This window comes from Lissotriton helveticus, chromosome 1_1 (assembly GCF_964261635.1).
Source record: "Lissotriton helveticus chromosome 1_1, aLisHel1.1, whole genome shotgun sequence".
NCBI lineage: Eukaryota > Metazoa > Chordata > Amphibia > Caudata > Salamandridae > Lissotriton > Lissotriton helveticus.
This window is the reverse complement of record NC_136057.1, coordinates 855414788-855436262: the sequence shown is the minus strand read 5'-3', so window position 1 is coordinate 855436262 and position 21475 is coordinate 855414788. Positions and strand designations below refer to the sequence as shown.

General features: G+C 47.2%; 1 long non-coding RNA gene across 1 annotated transcript in view; it reads right to left on the bottom strand.

Moving 5' to 3' along the window:
* LOC144770991 (uncharacterized) overlaps nt 1-10299 on the bottom strand; it is a 189701-nt gene extending 179402 nt beyond the window's left edge. Inside the window, exon 1 of the long non-coding RNA XR_013599091.1 lies at nt 10195-10299. This is a non-coding gene — a long non-coding RNA (uncharacterized LOC144770991). The remainder of the gene's footprint in view (nt 1-10194) is intronic.
* Nucleotides 10300-21475: the final 11176 nt, after the last annotated feature.

Genomic DNA, 21475 nt, shown 5'->3' with positions numbered 1-21475 from the left:
GAGCGATAGTTAAGGAATCATGCCACCCCGGGGGTGTAAAGGTTGCCGCAGAGTATGGGTAGACTTTTTCAAACTCGAATTTCTTTTGGTCCTTTTGAAGCTTAGATGCTTTCGATTGCATTAAGTTCTCCTTATACTCAGCAAGTTCCTTATTCAACTCATCTAGTCTTTTTTTTGTATCCGGTTATCGTTGCCTTGAAATGGGATTCTGTTTCTCTAATTTCCACCATTAATGCTTCGGACAGTCTCAGAGCTGGAAATTAGAGAAACAGAATCCCATTTCAAGGCAACGATAACCGGATACAAAAAAAGACTAGCTTCAAAAGGACCAAAAGAAATTCGAGTTTGAAAAAGTCTACCCATACCCTGCCGCAACCTTTACACCCCCGGCAAGAGGTGCAAGCAAATCTGACTACTCAGATGATGACTCTGCTCACAGCAGCGGGTCAAGTAATGACTCCTTTAAACAAACCCGAAGAAGAGGAAATCGTGGTAATAGAAACAACAGAGGGAGATCAGGGAACCAGAGCCATCAACAATGGCAACACCCTCCAATGGGAATGGGTCCTCCTCCCTACCCCTATCAACAACCACAATATCCCTTCATGGGCTGGAATCCAGGCTTCATGCCCCCGATTAACTTCCATAACCAATACAGACCGCCTTTTTTAGAGAATGGCCGGAGGGGGAGAGGAAAGAGGAGAGGCAGCAACCGGGTGTCCTGGATAGAGGACGACTCTGTGGCAAACAACACTCGCAGCAACAATCCCCAACCAGGAACGAGCGGGCTGTGAGCCTAGTAACTAATCTCTCCTTCAGAGTACTAACACCGACTGAGGCTCAGGTCTTAGAAAGAGGTTTGGGGTTTGTCCCCACTGCAAGACCAGATAAATTCAAATTACATTGTGAACTGGCTGGCTTTTTTCCGAAGTTAAAGCTGAAGGCTTTTTTTGAAGGAAAAACAGATCCTAATGAGTCTGTTCGAAATGGCGATACCGGATTGAGACCAAGCTCCACGTTCATCCCGCCTCCTCACACTGTACCAGCTGCAATCACTGCTTTCGAACAGGCGGTCTTTAAGGATCTCGAGTCCTGCCAGAACCTTAGACCATTTGGCAATTTTTCCACTGCAGAGTACCAGGCTCTCCGACAATTAAAGGACGATACTTCAATAACGATAAAGCCTGCAGATAAAGGTGGAGGAATTGTCATTCAAAATACCGCAGACTACGAACAAACTTGTGAGATACTACTACAAGACACCAGGAATTACACCCCTTTGAATCAAGACCCAACTGCTCACTTAACCAAAAAAATCACTACACTAGTTAGACAACTAGAAGACAATGGATATGTGTCCAAAAATGAGGTGGATTTCCTTAACAGTGGTAGTAATATCATTCCGTACTTCTATACACTGCCCAAAATGCATAAAAACAGGTTACCACCTCCTGGACGTCCCATAGTGTCAGGGATAGGCTCCCTTTTAGAGCCTCTATCGCGATTCTGCGACCAATTTCTAAAACCATTGGTACAGGCAACACCAACTTATCTACAAGACACCAAGAGTCTATTACGGCTCTTAGCGGATATCACTTTCATTGAAAACTCAGTCACGTTAGTAACTTTGGATGTCGAGAGTCTGTACACGAGCATCCCCCAGGACGATACCATCAGGGTCCTGGTGGAGTCACTGGACACGATTGATTGGGAATATCAGACACCCAAATCATTTATCATCGACTGTGCAACCATAGCATTAAAAGAGAATTTCTTTTCCTTCAAAAATAAGATGTTTCTGCAATGCTCAGGGACATCTATGGGCAGTACTTTTGCCCCAAGTGTGGCTGGGCTCTATGTGGCTGATTTCGAGGCTAAATATATCTTGCCACCATCCACTGCCTTTTCCCGCTCAATGTTGCTGTGGAAACGTTACATTGACGACATTCTGCTCCGGGGGACTGGCACTGATAGCGATCTCGAGTTATTCCTTGAATGGATCAACACTCTTGACAATAACCTCAGGTTCACCCACACCACCAGCAAATCAGACATCATCTTTCTGGACGTGGTAATCACGATATCTGGCACCTGTTGGAGTACAAAGACTCACCATAAACCAACGGCCAAGAACAATCTTTTGGAGTTTAGTAGCTTTCACCCACGCCCTCTCAAGGAAAACCTGCCTTATGGGCAGTATCTCAGATTGAGAAGGAACTGTAGCACTATTACGGATTTCAAAGAACAATCCTCCGATCTGACTATAAAACTGAGAGAGAGAGGCTACCCGACTCCAATCCTTAACAAAGGTTTTAAGAGAGCAAGAAACCAGCCGAGAGAGGCATTATTGGAAGAGAAAACCAAGACCCAGACAACCATTCCTCTCACTTGCGTCACTACCTTTAATAGCTTGTCAAACCACATGAAAAAAACAATAAACAAACATTGGAACATAATCAGATCATCCAAGGAAGATTGAGAAAAGCCCCTCTTTTCATTTAAAAAGGGCCGCAGTTTGAAGGATGCCTTAGTCCATACTAGGCCAAAAGAAAAAACACCACTGGGAAATCCAACTGTAATGGCGGCTTGGGGCTTACCTAAAGTAACGGGACACTACCCATGTTCGGATTGCAGTGTGTGTCACCTGACGGAGGCCTCAAAAACTCTCTCGTTGGAACCAGGAAAAATCTGGACCCAGATGACACACACAAACTGCAACTCTACGAACGTTGTCTATTTAATTACATGTCCTTGCGCCTTACGATATGTTGGTATGACCACACGGAAGGTCAAACAGCGTATCTGTGAGCACCGAAGCAACATTAGATGCAAGAAGGTGACAACTAAACTGAGTCCCCATTTTCTGGATTGTAATCACACCACTAATGACATAAGGTGGACAGTCATTGAATCAGTCACGGGTACCACTAACATCTCCAAGAGACTCTTTGAGAAAGAACAGCGCTGGGTGTACCGTCTAGGCACGAACATGACAGGCCTAAATGATGACATCCCATGGAACACTGTCCTGGGTTAATAAGGCCATTGACCCCTCACTCATACAGAGATTCAACTATATGTCACTGTCCAGTACCCCATTCATTGATGGTATTTTCAATATTAAGTGCATATGTGAGTAATATCAATGCTTTACATTGAATTGTATCAATCCGTGAGGTTTTCTCCTTTGAAGTGCTAGTTGCATTAATCATATAAATCCTGACCACTCGGGCTCTTGGATTATCAAATAATCCAATGATTATTGCTGACATCGTTACTTCTACCAGGGTTCGAAATAGCGCTAACAGGGGTGGCATGATTCCTTAACTATCGCTCTCCCCTTGTGCCCACATTCTATGTACCTTGGTTGCACTTTATACAGCTGTGGCAATCAACCAACGCAGGGAGCTTGTTTTGACCTTAGCAACCTTGTAACCAAGCCTCCCCTCACGGCACGTTCCGAAATAGCGGTAATAGGGGTGGCATGATTCCTTAACTATCGCTCTCCCCTTGTGCCCACATTCTATGTACCTTGGTTGCACTTTATACAGCGGTGGTAATCAACCAACGAAGGGAGCTTGTTCTGACCTTAGCAACTTCGTAACCAAGCCACCCCTCACGGCACGTCACGCCCAGTCTCCAGGGGCCGACGCGCTTCCATAGTAACGGACAGCTTTCCGAAACCAAGCCTCCACCTGAGGCTCGTCACGCCCACTCTCCAAGGGCCGACGCGCACCAAGCCTCTCTCTGAAGCGGGGCACGCCCATCCAGGAAGAGCGTCGCCTGGCGAAAACATTTATCATTCAGTTACCGGCCCCGCTCTCCATCGTCGGGGTCCGGTTCTGAGGGTATGCTAGGTGGCAGACGCGGGTTGAGTGTTTAGGGCGTGAGTACTGACCACTCATGCAGCACCAATATCTACAAGATCGAGCTAAGTAAATTCTGATCGCTAATAGTAACAACCTTCGCTTTTGTTTTCAGGGTGTGCCAGGTACGCTCCAACCCCCCTCCCGAGACCCATGGTGCAAATAGCGCCATCCTATAAAGTGAGATATCCTTAATATCCTTAAAGATTGCAGTGGGGTCACAGACCTTTGGTCCATTGATCCCTCCTATGGAGTGTTTTAATATGTTTTTAAATCCCTTCTAGCCTCACTATTCGTTATAAGCACAAGATTTTCCACTTCACCTACCCAGAGCTAGTGGTAATATCCCAGCTGGTTTATATGGATGGTGTTAACTTTAGTGTTTAATTCTGGAACACTATCTATGCCACAACTATGGAGCACCTTGGACAAATGGTATGACCTATACATTTAATTAATTGGATGTATGTATGTCTTCTTTGTGTTTGTCTGTATCGTTTCATTTACAGGTGCAGATACACTCCTGATTTTGGAGTTTTTTTGGAATGAGCAATTCGCTCTTCCCCATTTTTTATGCACTTATCGCTTTTGAATTTTCACTTTCACGTCCCCAGGTCAGGGTGGACGATTAGAGAGTCCATACCGCCGGGGTTTATCTAGTCCTGACGAATGCCTAGGTAAATTAAAACCACTGTAAAGGCAGAAACATGTTGACTGACTAATTTAATAGAACTCTGAATTAACCAAACCATTACCTTTGGCAACCTATTCAGACACATAGTTCATTTTTCTTTTTATCTGCGTCTTAGGGATCACACATTAAAATATTTTAGATACCCTTTTGGCACTTTTAATATATACCTCACAGCACGCCCTTCTCACACAACCAGCTCCGCAGTCTCCTGGCGTCGTAGCCTCTTTGGTGGGGCCCGATGATGAAGCATGACACTGACCAGGTCGGTGTGTGAGGGCTTTCTAAACCACCCAAAGCGGGTGTGTGATTCCCCAGTGGCTTTGCTCCTTCTCTGTGGCCTATGAAGCTCACATAACCTCTCTTTTTTTGTTGATTTGTATTCTCTTGCCTGTCAGCGTGAATTAGCGCGGTGAGTATTATGATTCAGTGGGGCAGTCGGGTCCAGAGATCAGCAGAGTTGCAGAGGGTGAGCCAGGGACACATCGGTGACCACCCCACCACTAGCACTTTCCAGGGTGCGTCACCAGCAGGAGGGTGGGCCGCCGCAGTCACCAAGCCATTGTCCCACAGTCTGGCACACGGTCACTCGCACAGGGAAGGTGCAATGGCTAAGGACCCCCAGGGGCATGTCCACTCGTCCCCCAAAGCCCCGCTGATCAGAAGGGATCGCAGGTATAGCCTCAGGCACCACCGAGGTCACTGTATGGCAATCACCAGCGGGGAAGATATTGCTGGCAAATCAAGTAGGAGCACTTACAGAGAGCACAATGTGGGCTTCCATGCACAGTCTCAACCCTTCATGGGCTCAGGGCTCCGGGCTGCACCGCTCCTGCCAAGCCTCGCCGACCCTCCCACACTAGGGCTTTAGATCGGGCAACGCTGCTGTGCCCTGCTTCCCAAGCTCCCAGGCACTGTCGGGGCGCCGATCCGCCTGCCGACCTGCAGAGCGGGTCTCACCTCCTCAGGCTGCATCTCATACTCCCGGCCTGCCACTCTTTACCCGCTGGCCTTACAGGGGATCACCGCTTCAGTGATAGCGGCCACTCCCGGCCGCACCACGATGCCAGGACACACAGCAGTCAGGGATCCGGGCCGCTCCCTGTCCTTAAGTCGTGTACCGGCTCTTGCTTTCACGCATCCCCGGGCGCCATCTTCTGGGGGACGCGTGTAGGCCATCACCGGAGCTCCGAAATGGTGCCGCCTTCACAGCGCGTCTCGGCGTGATCGCGCCAACTCTGGCTACGCTCCTCCACAGGTCCAGCGAAGATCCCGCCCGAAGGGGGTGATTGTGGCCGCTGGTATGAGCTCCCGGGGCGGATCACACTGGGGATCAAGGCAGTCTGCGCCGCCACACGACTGTCTGTCTGGCCACTCTTCTCCCACCGGGCTGCAGCAATGCCAGGACCGGGAAGGGTCCGTACGGTGGTACAAGTCACCTGTGCCTCAAAACGAAGGTCGTCATCAGATCCGGGGCAGCTTAGCGATTCATCAGACCCACCGGTAAGCACGGATGGGTGCCAGAATGGGCGATATAACAAAGCTAAGCAGCGGCGGCGCCGGAGGGATAGGGACCCACGTCCTATCTCGCCGCCATCTTAGCCATGCCCCCTAAGTTACTTTTTAATAACACTAACTGAATCAGAGAATATTATCCAAAAATAAAATAATTTCTTAAGAACTTCTCAAAGATAGCCCAACTTGATGTAGAGTCCACTTGGATAGTATCATCTCACTATCATCTCCCCAGAGTGGGATGAGGTGTATGATGATTAAGCATGTCACATTACGAGAGTGAGCCTGCCTTGTCCAATTTCTGGAATTGCCAGAGCCTTGTGTAGGAAGTATAGTAGCAGAGTGACATGGTCCCAAGAGCAACACATGTAGAATACTCTTGTCCAGGTGCTCTCAAACTGGTTACCATGCCATTTTTGTGTTTCGAGTTTCCAAAGGAAACCGGCGTGGGGCCTCTCTCAGCCTCTTTTTCTCCCCTTCTGTATGTGATCAATTCTTTCCCACACATCACGTTATTCCAGGGGTCTCTAATTAAGTGTGTGCACAATGAAGGGAGGGGGTCATAGTTCTAGTCAGATTATACCAGTACACATTCCAAGCCTAACATTTCTGGTCTCTGCTACCCCTATTTGGTGCAGTCATGGTGCCCAACTATTTTGGGGCACTGTTTTGGCACTTGTGAATGTTGAAAGCATAAGAGGTAACCAATTATATTCAATAGTCTTTTTTAATTTTACTTATGTCTTGAGCCTAGTTGTTTGGTAAGACTAGGATATGTGTTAAATACATTTATGTTAGAGAGGGAGTAAAATGGTTGATTAAATTAATGTGATAGGGCCCCAACCTGTACATATAAAATGCAAGAACTGGGTGTGATTGAAATCTGTAATAGCTTTGGTTCTAAACATGAGCATGGTACAGACTCTGTATAGGAACAGCAGGTGAAAACAACCTGGCAAATGTCAATTTTTAACTCTGGATACTGTGCTGTAATATTACCTCAATTGGCTCTCCCCACAACCCCAGCAAAGTCAGACAATCCGTTATTTCACATTTTCACTGAGCAGAAGGCACCACCCAACCGCTAAAGTTGAAGTACGTATCAAGTACCCTGGGATTGTCCTTGTTAACATGTGTGTGCTAGAGAAACACTACAATCATGTGTACATTCTGACAATACAGTGAGAGACTGTATACATATAAACATTTCTTGTGATAGCACTTGACTGCCCTGAACAATGACCTCAGCACCCATATAACGACTCTGTGTACGATAAGATTGCAATTGGGAAAGACATCTACCAATCATGCCTAGAAGCGAGATACGAGCTTCACATGTGTGATACAGCAGGTCAGTACCCAAGAAGAAGCAATTTTAAATGAGACAATATATAGATGTTAAAATTCCCAAATCAAGCAATAAAGTTTTTTTTTTGTTTTGCACGTTCAATGTAGAATTTTCTTTTAGTGGCTATGGCGGTTTTAAATATTTACTCCTGAGTGTATAGTTTCCTGGTGGGTAGCCTCAGCACAAAATTATGTGTCGAGGTTGTAATTCAAACAGCTAGAGAGCTCCTTGCTTAATCAAGCGACCTGTCTTAATTAGCCTTCTTGTGGTAAGTGCCATAATTCTGCTCTAGAAAAGGGAAACAACCACTGGAGAAACAGCAGGGAGCCGAGGTATTGGACCAAGCAGCAGAACTGGCCTACTACAAGCCACCCTACGCCCTTTAGCATCCAAGAGGAGTTCAGCCCCCTCCTGCTCGCCGTATTTTTTCTCGTATGTGTGGACTAGGGTTAGGGTATCAGGTTCAGATGTAAATGAGAAGGTTGTTAACAGCAACAGTGGGTGAAAGGAGGCATGTGGAACGAACCAAGCAAGAACGGGAGTGGGTGGACTGCTTAGTATGGGGGGAAAATAACAGGGGACACTGTGAGGGGAGATGAATTGCAAACATGCACTTGTATGAAGTGCTAGCAAGAAGGTAAAAAAAGTACCTCCAAAAATGCCTGGCCACTGGAAGGACATTGAAGGACACTTGCTGAGGGCCCAGCTGTACTTGGTCCATGATCCGAGGGATGCACCAACAAACAACGGAAAGTGAAACTAGGAGGTACCTGTGTGGCACTGACCAATACGAGGCAATGAAATGAGGCGGACGCTGTACACAAGAAATGGTAATTAATGGGCGGTTTGTAAGCCCCTTTTTAAGACTTTATTTTATTTACAAGAGGTGTTACAAGCACAGCGCAAGCGTCGTGCAGGTGAAACCTAGAAATGACCAACGTTGGTGAAGGATGAATATTGGGAAATTCCCAAAATGTCCAAACTTCTACTAGGTACAGCCTGTAATGATTTATGGTTTTGCAGACTGCCAAATATCGTTTCACAAAATTATGCACTCACTCTCTTTTTACTTTTTTGAGAAAATAAGCCAAGGTATGCATGCACCCATCTTTTTTATCCTTGTAGTAATACAGCTCCAACGAGATTTTAAAACAGCATTATTCAAAGAGAAGGCATTGAATCAACCTACTCGTTGAAGGACTTATAATGAACCGATCATAATATCAAATCTTTGTAAAACAAATCCTAATTTTGCTGCCATTTAAACTCTACATTCTCTTGGGTCTATTCAGGATATGGCGCAACCAAGGCAGAGTAAAGAAACATTGACACCTTTAGAAAAGTGTAAATACTAACAGACTGGACACCCTTTACCCTCTTATGCTGCTGCTCCCCTGTAACTTAAACTGATCAATTGCTTTCTATCCAAGCAGAATCACATGTGTTTGGAATTCCATTTGTTGCACATTCCACAGTCTCAGCAATCATGTGCCTTTTGGCTGTTACTGGAGCAGCAGCTCCACCTTATGTCCATGTTCCATAAATCAGCATTTCAGTTTTAAGAAATGCTGTGCATATTCTTAAAGGATGCCAGTCACAAAACATTAAAACACAGATTGTGCATTGCTGAGACTAGAATGCATGACTGCACACTGAAGGTTTAACCATATGATCATAAATGTGTTTTTCCTCTCATCTCTTTCTTGTATCTCACCAAATGATGTGGTCTTTGCCGCTTCACTTTAGAGAACTTAGGCCCTGAGCACAAATGTGTCAAACTGCTATCGCTTTTGTATGGTGTTATCTTTGAAACCCAATGTAGCCCAATGTTTTTCTTTGCTCGTGAGACATCTTTCTCCTGTGCAGTCAGTGCATACACCTTTCCTCGTGGTAACTCATATCTAGGCAACAATGTACCAATGCAACCATTCATATCGATAATGGGGGTGGGGGGGGGGGGGGGTGTTGTGTAACTTACCATCCTCTCTCAAGGACCAAAAACCTAAAAATAATCTTTTGGCACTTTGGGGCAGATTTACAAGGCCCTTGTGCCACTTTTGCGTCATTTTTAACATGGAAAAAAGGGTGTAAAAATGGCGCAAGAGCCTTGTAAATAAGCCCCATTGTTTGTAAAAAACAAAAACCAGTGACGTGAAGGCCCAAAAACATGGAGCCCGCTCAGCAGTGATTTGTGGGGAAAGTGCTTCTGCTATGCCAGAGAGACCACTTTTATCAGAAAACTACTGCTGCTGCAATAGTCAGCTAAAATAGGGAAGGTAGCAGGACCTCAGCTGAAGCAATGCCTCAGCAGACTGGACTGCCCTTTGGGGGTTTAAACGACACCTTTAATTCTTCAACTTTTGAATATTATATACATTTTTGGAGCAGCAGTGGCAAATTACATTAGACATGTAAGGATGGCATCCCTTCCAAGCATATCACATTGCATTGTGCTTCACAGCATACGAATTATAGTCGACGCCATGTTTTGACTTTCACGATAGCAGATAGGTTCCTTACACCAGTGTAGTTATCATTAATGTGCAACAAAAGACACACGCTTTGTAAGATCAATTAGATTTGTCATAAAAGCATGGGCCATACAACTATAACCTCGTGTGAGAAATATCGTCATCTTGTAGGTCAGATTCACAGCGCAGGACACCGACTGTAATCACCGAGAGATGGAGGAGGTCAAACAATATTACAATTCAGAACAGCAACCAAGCCATGCCACAATATAACTGATTCACAGCCTAAACATATTGCATTACCTGTTAGAAGACTGACAATTAAACCACCAATGAGAGTAGCAAGGGTTCCAAGTGCAGAAAAGTAAACGTAGGACAAGGAATACCAGTAATCAGCAATAGCTGGCCTGAAAAAAGACAAACAATATGTTGTTGAATGCTACATCTTTTGTAATGGGATACTAAATTACAATACTATTGCTCTCTATCTGTGATGGCACACAGTATAAAGCAGTGACACTAGAGAGCCAGAAGCGGTACAAAAGGGGGTGGTGATGGACAGCCCTCACTACAGCAACTGTAGCCCATTAGGCTAGCCAGAACAATTTAGATATTCTGGGTCCCACTAAACCTTTAAAATAATGTAATAATCTGTCACGTTTGATCCAGGATTGTTGATCTGCAGGGAAAACCTAATAAATAACGCAATACAAGGAATAGCATGATTGAGTTGTGGTATGGTGGAAAGAAGAACGCTTGAAAGAAAGAGAGAAAGAAAGAAAGAAATGTTAAATGTCGTATACTTGTAAAGCGCACAGCTGCCCCAGCAAAGGGGCGTCCCGGCGCTGTATACCGCTGGGGAACCCGTCCTGGCTTTCCCTGTGGGATGGTCCCTACTGGGAATCCCCAAGGTGGAGCCAGGCATCCTCGGCGTTGATGGGGAAAGAAAGAAAGAAAGAAAGAAAGAAAGAAAGAAAGAAAGAAAGAAGAAAGAAAGAAAGGAACAAACAAACAAACAAAGAAACTAAGAAAGAAAGAAAGAAAAAAGAAAGAAAGAAAGAAACAAGAAAGACAGTAATATAAACAAAGGAAATGTAAGGTAGAGAGAATAAACAAACCAGTGACAAAAATAAAGAAAAATACAAGCATAAGATACAAGAAAGAGAAGGAGAAAGTGTGAGAAAGCAAATCAGGGAAGATAAAAGAAAGGAAAGGTTGAGAATGAAGGAAAGAAGCATTGAAGGTCAAAAAGTGAAAGAAAGAAGAAAATAAAATAAAGTTAAAGAAGGGAGAAAGAAAAGATTAGTTAAAAAGCAAAAGGGGAAAACAGATAATAAAGCAAATTATAGATAAAAAAATTTATAGACAGAAAGAGAAAAAAAAGGGTGAGAAAAGGAAAATAAATTGTAACAAAGTGGTTAAATGCACTGGAAAATAAGCACTCATAGATTTCTGCCTACCTCTGAATATAGATTTTCGAATGTCTAGGATTCACAATAGTTTCTAGGAGCCTTCGTTCAACCTTGTGACAGTTGCACCTTACCATGAGTAGTCACAAAAACCTTTCTGAATTCCTTCTTACAATCATGCAGATATTTGTGAACTAGGATACAGCGCTACAGCCCTAAGAGAAACATGTGCTCCTCTAATAGTTGCCTGGCTGCAGTCCCTAGGGTTTTTCACTACCTGGACAAATAATACTCAAAAGTACATGTCCACCTTTTTTAATATCCTGCACCCTGCCCTTGGGGCTGTTTAGGACATACCTTAGGGGTGACTTATATTTATAAAAAATGAAGGTTTGGGCCTGGCAAGTGGTTTCTTGCCAGGTTTACCGAGCGGTTTAAATTGCACACAGGCTCTGCAATGGCAGGCTTGAGACATGTTTAAAAGGACTACTGAAGTGATTGGCACAATCAGTGCTGCAGGCCTACTAAATCCAGCAAAAATTAAGTCAGCAAAACAAGAGGTCAGAAAGCTAAAAAATCAGGGGAAACCAGGCCAAGGATGTCAGGTCTAACATAAACGTTTGAAGATCAAATTAACTAATCGAGAGGGTGGATGTGCTAGATTGGGACTGCTTGAGCCCTCGTAAGGCTAACTGAGCCTTTGTGAGAGTTGGACCTAGCCCTTTTGTGGGTTCTCCCCCAGATTTTTGCCTTCTGTTGTTGGACCAATTGTAGTTGGCTTTAGGACTCTGCACTTTTTCGAGTCAACCAGTGGGAAAGTGGTTGTGCTCGTTCCCTGAATGGTACAACTGGCTTACACCTGATTGCTATATTTATTACACTTATGAGTCCCTAGTAATGGTCCTACATGTATTCAGGGTACATAAGTTAAGTGATAGTAGTAGGTTTACAGCACATATTGTGGCACCCAATAAAGTAGCCTTCTTAAACATAAAAAAAGCAGAGAGGGGCCCTACTTATCCACAGGGACAGGGCACTGCATGAGACTATTCAGTCAAGGACAAACTCCCATTGGGTTTATAGATAGGGTTTCAAGGATTCCAACTTCATTCCATATTTCATGTGCATCCCCGATAACACTAACGTACAAAGACCACACAATATTATTGTTTAAAAAAGAGAAAATATTCTCTTGACGTGTTATTCAAATACCAGATCTCATTCTGAAACTGATAAACAAATCGCATGTCAGTGCACATTCATAAAGTATATAAAAATACAGGTTAAAACTCCATACTTGTAAGTCCCTTCTAGAAAGGGAAGAGGGACATAATTTACAATAAAAACTGTACATTTCAAAACACATAGACATAGGCTGGGAGAATACAACTAACAGCAACATATGTTTTTACTGTAACCAATCTTCTTGGGTCATTGTTGCATAAAAAAGGATAACCAAATCATAAATGTCTACAATGTTCTTTCAATGCCCTCCAGATTTGGAATCAAATTCTGCATTGACGAGTTTCAGTGGACACCCCTATTTTTAGGCCACCTTTTTCAGGATTAATCATTTTTTTCCCACACTTTATAATAAAAACAAGTATGCCTAAATAGAAAACATAAAAACAATATGTATAATTTACTTCTACATATAAATTCACATTATTAGTTGTGTACAACTCATTCATACAGGTGAAGCAAAAGGTAGCCCACATTTCTATCACACACCTTCCTATCTATCACATTATCTTATATCTTCTAATGAACCCCACACTGCTCCAATCTGTTTTTTGGGTTTGGGTTTCTTTCCAATCAGATACCTAACAGAACTGTGCTGAATGTTCCCACCGACATGTATCGGGTTTGTCATGTCATTCATACTTTCTTTCTCTTACATCCCATTCCTTATGCACTCATATTATATTTAACTTAATTTCTGTGGTCACGCATACTCCCATCAAAAATTCATAGTGTTAGTACTAGATACTTTCGGAGATCAAATGGCATTCCATGCTTTCTTTCAATAATCCCCAGACTACCCTATACATTAAAGGCTTGTTGTACATATATTTTCAATGGGTAAGCGTGTTGCCAGATGCTTGTGCATTCAGGCAAGAAAACAAACCTTATTCCATTGGTCATCGAACTGCCCTCTTCTTTTTGGGCTAGTTTTAAATGCTCCATTTTCAGTAGCTAAATAAACTCACACGTATGTTATGTAATAGCATGCTTCTGCATTCAATCAAAGTCCCTTAGTAAAATAGGTACAAAAAAGGAAATTACATTAGGCCATTAGTCAGGACAGCGTTTTTGTTACTGCAGCTTAATCCTGCCCATATTCTATGGTAGTGCCAGGCGGACTGTTAGTAACTCCAGTCCGGGACCTGTGACTTGCTGGTAGACGCTGCGTGTGAGAGTTTGAGCAGCGCAAGGAGGTGGAGGATACCACACCGCTGCTCGCTGCTTTACCTTGTTTCCATCAGTCTTCACCCCGCTGAACCCCTTATGGAACTGCTGTGCTCTGCCTGATTCTTCCGTGGCGAGGCTGAGGCTTTCCACTCGCTTTGGCCCCAGCAACCTCACATTATCTCACTGGCTTCTTACTGCTTTGGGTCAGTTGAATCTGCCTGCGCAGCTGGGGGCTTAGAGTAGCCTGTGCCACGGTGCAGGGAATGAGCCTGGTCCCAGGTGCCATTAGCAGAGGAGCTGTACGCACAAGGTGAGGGGGTGCTGCACTACTCCCCCCTAACTGCACTTTACTGCACAAATATTGATCTCCCCAACTGCCCAACCGCTCTGACAGCCAGCCCTGGCTCCTGTTTCCTGGTTACCGGGTACTGGTTTCCTGATTACTGGTGTACATCGGTTTGATTTGTTTGCAGTCCGTCTGTGGCGAGAGAATCCAGAGACCGGAGTTCACGCAATAACTACACTCCACGCTGTTACTTGAAGCGTAAAAGGCCATTTATCAGGACAAGGTTGCAATCATTTAGACTTATTAACAGTACATCAATGCATGAAATATACGTTTCCATAATCATTTAGACTTATTAACAGTACATCAATGCATGAAATATACGTTTCCATCCCATACCCACGCATCCTCCATTCTGCCTTTCCAAAACCCTCTCACCTGTTTGACTCTTCACCCATTGACTCGATAACCTCCTTCCTTTCCCCATTCTCACCTTCACTTGCCCTCCAAGCATCCTCTGTTGACTTTGCCTTTATTGCTCATTGCCTCCCGTGCCCCACTATCAGTCACCGTGTGTACCGTTCTCCCCCCACTAGAGGGGTGAATCCGCCTGTATGTGACTCCCCACCCTTCCAAAGTAGCGTAACGCCTCTGCTCTGCAACCTGCCCTAAACTGGCACCCCCAGACCTCAAAAACCACCCCGGTCCTTCCCTGAAACCTGTAGGGTGGGCGGGTGGGCAGACTTAAACGTCCTCCCGGTGGTGCTCAGGTGTCAGGAAGAGGCCGGATCTTCCTCTACTGACACCGTATATGCCCTCCCCAATCCCACCCCTTCCGTTAACCCCTATAGTCCCGCCCTCCACCTTGTCCTTCTGTTTTATTGCGCGAAAACCCCGGGGGAAGACTGGTTTGCGACCTTCACTTCCCCCGGGGGCCGCATCGCACAATAACTACACTCAACGCTGTTACTTCAAGCGTAAAAGGCCATTTATTAGGACAAGGTTGCAATCATTTAGACTTATTAACAGTACATCAATGCATGAAATATACGTTTCCATAATCATTTAGACTTATTAACAGTACATCAATGCATGAAATATACGTTTCCATCTCATACCCACGCATTCTCCATTCTGCCTTTCCAAAACCCTCTCACCTGTTTGACTCTTCACCCATTCACTCGATAACCTCCTTCCTTTCCCCATTCTCACCTTCACTTGCCCTCCAAGCATCCTCTGTTGACTTTGCCTTTATTGCTCATTGCCTCCCGTGCCCCACTATCAGTCACCTGTGTACCGTTCTCCCCTCACCCGAGGGGTGGATCTGCCCGTATGTGACTCCCCACCCCTCAAAGTACCGCCAACCAGGGAACCCCCGTAGGGCGGTTACCTGCCCCACCCCACCCACTGTCCTGGGCACCTTTCGCCTGCTGCCAGCCGCACCTGCAGCCTCCCAGTGGACGACAATCCACCACCTCACCCTGTGTCCTGCAACAAAGTACCAATCTTGGTATAAACGTGAATCGCGAAAGGTGCCCTTCCAGAACGGGCCCACGCGCCCTTCAGTCCCGTGCCTAAAGGCAACCTCCACTTCAGCAGCACCTGGTGAACGACCATCCACCTAACATGCGTCCCCTGCAATTCAGGAATGTCCCCCGGGACAAACTTCACCAAGAAAAAAATGCTCTCAACACGGTGATAATCCATCACTCCCACCCGCACCTGCATGCCGGGTAAGCAAAAAACATCCCATGGGGCCATTCCTGCCGGAAAAACGGCACCCCCCCAATGCGGTGAACGACCATCCACCACCTGGACCAATGCCCGTATAAACCAGCAACATGTCTGGTCCCAATCATTTGGCCAAAATAAGTCCGTCCCCCCCCCCGCGGTGCACGGCCATCCACCACCTGACCTGCATCCATCACCTGTACTCATGTTCAGCAGAACAAGCAACCGTTCCGGACCACTCCACTGGCCATCCAAGGTGCCCCCCTCTTCATGAGGTGAACGACCATCCACCCCTTGTACAACAGTCCATTGCCCCCTCGACAACCAATGAAATCCTTTTGACCGCTCCTGACCCATAAAAGATGTCCCCCCCACCCAAATGCCGTGTAACATGTAGGTTTGTCCCTCTTCTATATGGAATTGCATCACGTCTGCAAAGAATGAGTAACCGTAGAAGCTCATGCCGACAAAGAAGCTTTCTAGAGTGTGACGTGATCTTCAGCTAATCATGTGATTTCAATGAAAACAAACTTTGGTCTTAGGTAAGCATGAAAACTGCCTGTTCCTCCTCACTTCATCTTGTATATCTTTGTGCGTTGGATAATTGCCCCCCCTCGCGGCGAACAACCGTCCACCACTTGTACTTGAGCTCACCAAACCAACAACCGTCCCGGACCAATCATTGGTTACCCAAGGTGCCTCCTCCACTTCCGAGGTGAACGACCATCCACCCCTTGTACCGCCGTCCTTTGCATCCCTTGGTAAACATAACAGTTGTAGACCGCTCTTAGTCTACAAAAAGGAATCGTAAGGCGAACAAAATTCGGTCTTTGTTAAGAATCCAAAACCCCCGCACGGTCATCCTCACCTCATCTCTCATATCTCCGTGCGTTGGATATTTAACTGTGGATCCCACCACACGCAGTGAACGACTATTCACCAATCCGGGCCTGCATTCCGTACCCAGAATGATCTCAGGCCAAACTTCGGCCATGCTAGGCGCCCCCCGTGGACGACCATCCACCGCCTGCACCTCCCTCCTAATGTAAGTGAGTGACAGTCCCCGACCATTCTTGGACCTTGACAAGTGGCTCCCGTTGACAAAAGGCCCCCACCTTCAATCTCACCCCAAACAGTCACCATCACCCAGAGCGCCATGGCCTGGACCTCCAAATCCTTTAACCGCCCCAAACCTTCTTCCCCCAAACACAAACCATGCGCATGACCAGTACGCCCCATGTTCCGTTCACTGGAAACACATCCCTTGCCAAGCCTCCCAGGATAATGCCAGACCTGACATATCCCCACCTTCAATCTCACCCCAAACAGTCCCATCACCCAGAGCGCCATGGCATGGACCTCCAAATCCTTTAACCCCCCAAACCTTCTTCCCCCAAACACAAACCATGCGCATGACCAGTACGCCCCATGTTCCGTTCACTGGAAACACAAACCTTTGCCAAGACTCCCAGAATAATGCCAGACTTGACATATGCCAGTAACTTCTCCCCCTCATGTATCCTCAAATCAGGGCAACCTCACCTTCCCTGCACCCAATGGCAATCGTACTGGCACAAACCTCCCCCCCACTAATTTTTATACCACCCGTTGTGCCAACAGTTTATCACCCAATGATCGTGGACCCTGCCCAGTCACTTCTTCACACCCGCCAGCGCGCCTCCTGTGTTGACCAACTGACAGAGACTGGAGAAAAAAGGCCACCCCAACCAGGCGACTGCCCTGGCTCCCGCTCTACTTCCAGAACCCCTGGTAGAAAAAGAAAATGTTAGTCCTGCAAAAATAGCATGGTGTTCCCCCGCCTTCTTATGGCAGTCAGCCCAAACACCACTGCCAAGCAAACCCCATACCCCCAGTACCCACGTCGCCACAGCCACCTTACTGTACTCCCGCCGCCCCATCAGCGGCCCCCCCGGGACCCACCCAATGACCTCACAGCTGTTGCCCGCCCCGACCACCCAATAACCACACTCCTCCGCCAGACAGTCCCGCCACAGAACAGCCCGGTTACGCACAAGGCCAATAAAGACCAGGAGAATGTCTCACCGCTTCCAAAAACATCTCCTTCCCTCAACTTCCTCCACTCACAATCCCTTGTGATCTTTCCACCCACACCCGTGCCCCTGAACCTACCGACACCAAAGACCAGAACTTGTGTGGAAAGCACCTATCCCTCATTCGCTTGGTGTCTGTAGCTAACAGATGGGTTTCTTGGAGCAACAGACATCCCCCCCAGCATTTTATAACAGGGAGAGTATTGTAGATCGCTTTACAGGAATATTTTACCCCCGTACATTCAAGCTAACAGTTTTCAGGTCCCTACCCATCGCAACAATGGGGGAGAGAAAAGATATGTATCAGCCAAAGGCCACTGGGATCAAAACCAGTGAGGATCATCTCCCAAAACCTGTCTACCTGCCTATCCTGCACGTGAACTGATGCGGAGCCCCAGAAAAACACCCAAAAATATCCCATGTCAGAAACAGAAGAAACCCCTGAAGAAAACAAGACAAAGAAAAAACATAAAAACATGACAAAAGTTCGTCTCAGTGGTCAGTGTCCAGGGGATCGCAGCAGAGGCCCTGTTCGCACCAAAGGTGATGTGTCTATCACACTGATGACTAGGGTGTAGAAACACTGTGCTGAGTCGGAGGGCCTCCTCCCTCATATGCCGAATAAAGTACCCAAGCGGCCGCCAGGCCAAGCAATTCAAGGTATCGCGGGGTTGTCCGTCACTTGTGTAACTGATGGAAGGACTGCCTCCCTCTCCGGCCTGCTAGCAGCCGTGTCTGGTGCGCGGCTTCACATCACTCTCCCAAAGCGCTGCCACTCAGAGGAGCGACGGCGTCTGCGAGGCAGTGATTGGGCATCTTCTGACCCAGCGGGGGCCCTCTCCATACGCAGCTTGTCATACGCTTCTTCCAAGGCCTGAATCTGAAGCAATTTGCCCTGAAGCTTGAAGATGAGGCAGAATGGTAGGCCCCAGGAGTAAGGAATCTTCTGTTCTTGGAGATGGTTGGTGATGGGCTTGAATTCTCTGCGTTTAAGCAGTGTGGAAGCTGCTAAGTCCTGGTAAAGCGCAGGTTGGTGGCGCAAAATTGTACTGGATTAAGGTCCCTAGCTCTACGCAGGATGCGTTCCTTTAGTTGAAAATCATGCATGCAGATGAGAATGTCGGGGGAGCCTTAGCACCACGCAGAAGGCCCACTCAGTGAACACGGTCCATTTTTATCTCCCGTACCTCTTCGTCTTCAAGGATCTGTAGGAACAAGGCACTGACATAGGCACGGAGGTCGTCGCCCTCACCTTTCCATGGAACCGCTCGCATCAGGATATTATTATGTCTGGAGCGGTTCTTCAAGTCTTCTGCATGGGGTTGCAAGTCATTGGGCCCGATTCACAGAATGAATTTAAGACTCAATCCTAAACTTACTACTATTTTGGTATTCACAGAATGCACTTACTACTTTTGGCATTTACAGAATGAACTTACTACTTTTGGTATTCACAGAAGTTAGGATTTTGTCTTAAGTTTATCTTAAGACAAACTTAAGACCGACTTAAGACAGACTTAAGACAGACTTAAGACAAAATCCTAACTTCTGTGAATACCACAAGTAGTAAGTTAATTCTGTGAATGCCAAAAGTAGTAAGTGCATTCTGTAAATACCAAAATAGTAGTAAGTTTAGGATTGAGTCTTAAGTTCATTCTGTGAATCGGGCCCTATGTTCTGCTCCCTTATACGTAGCATCTCCTGCTGTAGTTGATGCAGATCGTCTTCCCTGCTCAAGTCGTGCTCCTCCAATGTCGCCACTCTTTCCCCAATTCCATCAACATCCCGCTGAACCTCACTCAGATCCGCAGAAAGCTGTGAATGGAGGTCCTGAATGTCTTCTTTGATAGTGGAGAAGAGCTCGACCATGAAGGCCTTAGTCGCTGGCACGTCCTCCTCGTCCACCAGAGCTGTTCTAGCTGCAGGCTGTGCTGCGGAATGTCCTGCTGCCTTCTGCAGAAAGTGTTTCAGGGATTTGTCCCTCTTTCCCCTGGTCAATGACATATTGAGTACAGGAGATCTCTTCTGGACACTCTTCTTGTAATTTCCACTGGGTGAGAGTAGCGGGCCAGAACATACACTACCACCAGGCCTTCTCTGACTGGACCGGTGAACTGCGTCAGAACACTGCTGGCGTGCTGGGGGATTCCCACACCCAGCCTCGTAGCGCTGACTTGCGTCGCCTCCTCACGCACTGCGCTCCCCGCCGGTCCCGGGCTGGGCCGCCCCCTCCTCTGTAGTATTCTCTTGAATCGAAATAAGAATGGGAGAGGCAGGGAGATTAAAGGAACCCTCTCTTGGTCCCCGGTTCAATACAAATCAACAAAAAAAGAGAGGTTATGTGAGCTTCATAGGCCACAGAGAAGGAGCACACCAAAGAGGCACTCGGCCTCTTTGGTGGGGCCCGATGATGAAGCATGACACTGACCAGGTCGGTGTGTGAGGGCTTTCTAAACCACCCAAAGCGGGTGTGTGATTCCCCAGTGGCTTTGCTCCTTCTCTGTGGCCTATGAAGCTCACATAACCTCTCTTTTTTTGTTGATTTGTATTCTCTTGCCTGTCAGCGTGAATTAGCGCGGTGAGTATTATGATTCAGTGGGGCAGTCGGGTCCAGAGATCAGCAGAGTTGCAGAGGGTGAGCCAGGGACACATCGGTGACCACCCCACCACTAGCACTTTCCAGGGTGCGTCACCAGCAGGAGGGTGGGCCGCCGCAGTCACCAAGCCATTGTCCCACAGTCTGGCACACGGTCACTCGCACAGGGAAGGTGCAATGGCTAAGGACCCCCAGGGGCATGTCCACTCGTCCCCCAAAGCCCCGCTGATCAGAAGGGATCGCAGGTATAGCCTCAGGCACCACCGAGGTCACTGTATGGCAATCACCAGCGGGGAAGATATTGCTGGCAAATCAAGTAGGAGCACTTACAGAGAGCACAATGTGGGCTTCCATGCACAGTCTCAACCCTTCATGGGCTCAGGGCTCCGGGCTGCACCGCTCCTGCCAAGCCTCGCCGACCCTCCCACACTAGGGCTTTAGATCGGGCAACGCTGCTGTGCCCTGCTTCCCAAGCTCCCAGGCACTGTCGGGGCGCCGATCCGCCTGCCGACCTGCAGAGCGGGTCTCACCTCCTCAGGCTGCATCTCATACTCCCGGCCTGCCACTCTTTACCCGCTGGCCTTACAGGGGATCACCGCTTCAGTGATAGCGGCCACTCCCGGCCGCACCACGATGCCAGGACACACAGCAGTCAGGGATCCGGGCCGCTCCCTGTCCTTAAGTCGTGTACCGGCTCTTGCTTTCACGCATCCCCGGGCGCCATCTTCTGGGGGACGCGTGTAGGCCATCACCGGAGCTCCGAAATGGTGCCGCCTTCACAGCGCGTCTCGGCGTGATCGCGCCAACTCTGGCTACGCTCCTCCACAGGTCCAGCGAAGATCCCGCCCGAAGGGGGTGATTGTGGCCGCTGGTATGAGCTCCCGGGGCGGATCACACTGGGGATCAAGGCAGTCTGCGCCGCCACACGACTGTCTGTCTGGCCACTCTTCTCCCACCGGGCTGCAGCAATGCCAGGACCGGGAAGGGTCCGTACGGTGGTACAAGTCACCTGTGCCTCAAAACGAAGGTCGTCATCAGATCCGGGGCAGCTTAGCGATTCATCAGACCCACCGGTAAG